This window comes from Alligator sinensis, unplaced genomic scaffold (assembly GCF_000455745.1).
Source record: "Alligator sinensis unplaced genomic scaffold, ASM45574v1 scaffold329_1, whole genome shotgun sequence".
NCBI lineage: Eukaryota > Metazoa > Chordata > Crocodylia > Alligatoridae > Alligator > Alligator sinensis.
The window spans coordinates 886,538-892,543 of NW_005842550.1; positions in this window are offsets into that span (position 1 = coordinate 886,538).

Genomic DNA, 6,006 nt, shown 5'->3' on the forward strand with positions numbered 1-6,006 from the left:
AAGACAGTCTTCATCAGGTCTGAGCAGCATGAAACAATATACTATAGCAAAACAAGAAAAATCAATTGTAAGTGGGGGAGAGAACTTCTTAGGGGTAGCAGACAATTAGCAAAAGAAAAGCAGCTGATTACTGGGGGATTAAGGCCTATCAAAAGTCCATTAAATATGGACATTGAGACCAATGTGAAGTGGATATAAAGTATGACCAAATCAGAGAGATGACACTTTTCTCACCCATTTTTCTGAGTTTACCACAGAGCAACAAAAACTCAGAGCCACCAATTGCATAAGCATGCTCTGATGTTTTAAGTACATTGAAGTTTATAGCTGATATCCTTTACTGGACCTGCTGAATAGTTGGGAATGATTTAGACAAGCTTTCAGACACAAGGTACCCTTTCTTATGTTTGAGAAAAAAGCAGACACAATTTTAGCTAAGTAACAGATACAATGATGGCCTGCCATGTCACCTACAAAAAATCTTTGCTTCTCACATTTTTTCCTGGACCATCACAGCTATAATATACTCCAGTAGTACCACAACATGATCTTTACAGTTCATATTCTCTAAACATTAAAATCTCAGAGGTCAAAATCCTGAAGGTGTACAACTCTGGATATCAAGGTTGACATACCTTGCACCTGATTTTTTATTTTTCCAAAAGATATGAACATTCAAAATCTCAGTACCTCTTAATACCAGGCCCTACTTGAGACAAGTTGCACACCAGTCACAGCAGACATCCATTATGAGATGATACCTCTCTTTTCAGCTGCATAATAAATACTCTCTATTTGGAACAACTTAAAAAGAACTCAGAAGTCAGGTAGTGCAGAATTGTTTGTCCTGTTTTGGTATGTCACATTCAAAAACATAACAACAATACAACTGTTTTGGTTAAGCTCTTGAATGTAATTTCTAAAGTTGCTGCCATCTGAAGATTTGCCTTTTACCTTTTGCTTCATCAGAAGATCCGCAGTCCATTGTGTTGGTCTCTCTAACTTGTGGACTTACACTCTCCCTAACTGGGAGCCAGGTATTTTGGAGAAAGTCTCATTATCCCAAGGACCAGTTCCCTCCAGTGATCTGCTGCAATATAAGCTGATGAACTACGAAGCACAGTATAGGATGAACTACCTGGAAGTAACCTTGGACAGAATACATTTATATTAAAGAATAGGACTCTTGCATTTGGTGGTATATTGCCCATAAAGTTTTGCTGTATTTTCTAATTGGTTTCCTTGATATAGGGTGCAGTGTATTTCATGCATGTATTTGATGTATATTTTTAAGTAAAATAAATAAAGTATGCCACTTCCATGAAATTTAAAATAATTAATTATGCTATTCAATTCTGTTGCCATTTGGGAATATTCCAATGTTTGGACTATAGTTAAACCTAGCATACCTGAAGTATATAACTCTTTATTGTTATCAATCAAAGAAATAAAAGCAATGAAATATTTCAAGAGCCTAAATTAAAAAAAGGAGAAAGAAAAGAAAGATACCTCTCCCTCTCCCCCTTTTAAATGGAAACAACAACAACAAAAAAGACCTCCAAAGGCCTTTGATTAGAAATTGAACAGATGGGCAAACATGCAATCTGCTTGCTCTTTTTGTCCTTGAATTTAAATTCTGGAAAGAGAAGGTTATGTGTGACGCAGAGCCCCTGATATATCTTGTTTCAGAAAGAGGTACACACTAGAGGTAGAGTTCAGGTGCAAAGTGCACTGAGTTTGTACTGGTGCCAGAACTGACACGATTTTTTTTTGTTTACTTTTGATTTCCTTCATGCTTACCAAGCATTACTGACTTCCTGTTCCTCAAGTTCTTTAGCAAATCTTATAATTTCCAACATTATTCTACTTTAATATTTCAAGTGTGGTCCCAGTGTCGTTGCTTTTATAATTCTGTATGTTGATGCTAGCTAGTGAAGATTCTAAAGCACAACTTTTAAAATATTTTATAATTATACTAATACATTGACAATTTCCTGGGGTAAAATAGAATGTCTAATTCATTTTTATTGTTTCAGTTACTATAGCAATGGATTTCATAGTGCTTAAGTATTCATTAGCCTTTTTATCTTTCAGATTTGTGCAGATGCACAAGCCCAAATCACATTCCCCCTTTAGAGAGGCATTCCCCCTTTAGAGAGCTGTTAGCTGCATAATAGGCACCTTGGGCCACTTACACATATGTTCAATTCCATTCTTCACCTAGGTAGGCATGTGACTGTGTAAATTGCAAAATGGAGAAGGCAGAGGGGAGGTATATCTCCCACCATTTATCAGTTAGTGGTTGGCCATTTGCCCCTGGAATGGAGATTTCAACCTATGTCTTCTACTTTCTACCAAATTACCTAGGTACCATAACATGGCTTAAGCATTACTAAGAATCCATCCTCTGCTATTTCTGTTGAAGCAGTCCCACTGGACAGCCAGGAGAAGGTACCCAGGGCCAGAAGGAAAGTAAGCATGAAGGAGGCTTGTTCTGTAGCCTAGTGCTATATTTTCTACATTTTGCATTTAAAAGTAATTGGGTAAAATTAATATACATCAGTAAGGTAGCATCTGCCTCACTGGAGATAGAATTAGGGTTCAGAACTCGGAGCCCCTCTCCTTTTTAGGACAGTGTCTAAGTCACCGAGCTACATCAACTTAGGTTTGCTGGGTTATATCTTCTTTGTCAAGCTTCATAGTTTCATAGTTGGTAGGGTCAGAAGGGACCTGAGCAGATCATCAAGTCTGCCCCCCTGCCATGGCAGGAAAGAGTACTGGGGTCAAATGACCCCGGCAAGGTGTTCATCCAGCCTCCTCTTAAAGACCCCCAGGGTAGGAGCCTGCACCACTTCTCTTGGAAGTTGGTTCCAGATCCTAGCCGCCCTGACAGTGAAGTAGTGCCTCCTGATATCTAGCCTGAGTCTACTCTCTGCCAGCTTGTGACCGTTATTTCTTGTCACTCCTGGTAGTGTTGGGGGGAACAGGGACTCTCCCAATGCCTGCTGGTCCCCCCTGACTAGTGTGTAAATGGCCACTAGATTCCCCTCCCCACCCCCCTCAGCTTTCTCTTGTGGAGGCTGAACAGGTTCAGGTCCCATAGCCTCTCCTCATAGGGTCTGCCCTGCTGCCCCCTGATCACATGGGTGGCCCTCCTCTGGACCCTCTCCATGTTGTTCACATCCCTCCTGAAGTGCGGCACCCAGAACTGGACACAGTACTCCAACTGCGGCCTGACCAGTGTCGCATAGAGGGAGAGGATCACCTCCTTGGACCTGCTTGAGATGCATCTGTGGATGCATGACAAGGTTTGATTGGCCTTCCTGACTGCATCCCCACACTGTTGGCCCATGTTCATTTTGGCATCAATAATGACTCCAAGATCCTTTCCTGCCTCTGCACTGATGAGAAGGGAGTTCCCCATCCTGTAGGTATGCTGCTGGTTCTTCCTCCCCAGGTGCATCACCTTGCACTTGTCAGTGTTGAAACCCATCCTGTTCTCATCCCCCACCCTTGTAACCTGTCCAGGTCAGATTGCAGCTTTTTACACCCCTGTCCAAGTCGCTGATGAAGATGTTGAACAATGCAGGCCTGAGGACCGAGCCCTGTGGAACCACACTGCCCACATCCCTCCAGGTCAAATAAGGTCCATCCACCACCACTTTCTGGGTGCGGCCCTTCAGCCAACTAGTGACCCATTTGACTGTGTAGGTGTCGACGCCACAGTCTCCTACTTTTTTTAATGAGAATGGGGTGAGAGACAGTGTCAAAGGCCTTCCTAAAGTCCAAAAAGACTATGTCCACTGCTACCCCTGCATCTAAGGATTTTGTAACCTGGTCATAGAAGGCCACCAGGTTGGTCTGACAGGACCTGCCTGTAATGAACCCATGTTGGTTGCCCCTAAGCATAACCTCCCCTGCTGGTCCCTCGCAGACATGCACCAGGATAATTCTCTCAAAAAGTTTACCCAGGATCGAGGTTAGACTGACTGGCCTATAGTTTCCTGGGTCCTTCTTCCTTCCTTTTTTTGAAAATGGGAACCACAAGCTGTGAAAGTAGGACTTAAAAAGTGGCTCAAAACACTACTTATGTGGCTGAAATTGGCCACAATTTATCATGCTCAAGTAAAATTTACAAAACACCCCATTCCCAATCTAATTGACTTAGAGCTGCTTTAATTAAAGCACCTGCACCCTTACACACACACGCACATGCGCACACACACACACACATGCACCTTGCACTTGGATCACGTGTAAAGAAGCCAATGGGGTTTTACACAGGCCCTTGTTCTACCTGATATTTAGGTCTGCTGTATCTGCTTCTTACCCAGACACCTGTGGAAGGATTCTGTGGTACATGAAAGCATATCTAAGTCCATCTCAACTATGCAATTAGTCCAGTACAAGAAATCACTCATAAAAAAAAACCTTGCCTCCATGCAAATGGTGATACCAGATCACTAGCAATTGGAGAGACTGACAATTTTTCGTGTAGAACCCACCTTCTGGTCTGGTTTAAATCAAATGGAAGAAGGATGGTAGATATCTATATAATCCACAGTAGCATACACAAAACATTGATCTTGTTTTCTTTTAAAATCCTAGAAATGCCTCCATCTGGAAAACTGACACCTGTTTATAATACTGATCTCTTCAGATTCCTCAGTGCAGGACAGCACCTCCCTCTGGGTCCATGAGAGTGTGTTTGTGAGCTGTGCTGAATAACTCTTTGATGTGTTGATCAGGTAGAATTCCTTCCCTGAAGGTGTCAGATGGCAGGCAGGGAGGCAAAAAAAATTCCTTGTTGTTCTGCAATTAAGTTTAAAATCCAAAATTGGCTGAAGTTTGGCATCTTCCATGTTTCAGGGGTGTACTTGGTAGCCGTCTTGGCCTGAGACAAAAAGACACACAAAAAACTAGAACTCTTGGTTCCAAAATGATACCTTTTATTAGACCAACTGGAAAATGGCAAGAAAATGACAAGAAAAGTCTGTCCCTCTGGGCCCATGATCGTGTCTTTGAGAGCTGTGTTGAGTAGCTCTTTGATGTGTTGATCAGGTAGAATTCCTTCCCTGGAGGTGTCAGATGGCAGGCAGGGAGGCAAAAAAATATGTCCAGAGGGACAGACTTCCATCTTCAGCTCCCTCTGTGCAAAAATGAAGTTTATTTCCCACCTCTGGGGACTTTTTACCATCCTGTGCCATCTACACTATTCCCAGAGCCTTATGAAAGGACTTTGATCCCAAAAGCTTGCAGAAAAGGACAATTTTCTTGCCATTTTCCAGTTGGTCTAAAAAAGGTATCATTTTGGAACCAAGAGTTCTAGTTTTTTGTATGTCTTTTTGTCTCAGACAACACAGCTACCAAGTACACCCCAGAACCAAGGTAGGACACATGGCAGATCAGTACTTCTTATGTTGCCAAAGTTTCAAACTGCTTTCTCTCTTTGGCATCTTTAGAGAAACTCCACTATTGCACTAAGTGGGTGGTGATGAAAAAAAACAGGATAACTTTTTGGAAGATTTCCTCTCTGTGGGTGCACAAAACAAAAAATGCTATTTCATCCATTAAGGGTGGTGATAGGAAGAACCATACATTCTCTTCAAACTGTTTAAGAAAATTGAAATTAGATACTCTCTTATTTATACCATTTCTCCTGCAGGCAGTGTGGAGCCTATAACATGATTTGGGAGAGCTAAATTTCATGGACTTCATAACTCAAACTAAACAGAATCTTGTACATATCAAGACGTTGTTCAAGCGTGGTTTGTTTTGTGCCACACAACATATGGAGGCATTTAAGGGAAGTAGACTGAAACAGAAGGAGGATCAATGAGAAGAGATAATTAATTTTAAGTGTAGGTGTGCAAGAATGCCTTGATTTATATCAACCAGATGGTCTATATGTATCCATTACTGCCAATGGTATCTGTAAATTGGATTTACAGAATATTTTAGGGACAATAGTTTAAGCATTTATAGAGGAATTTAGGGTACATAGGG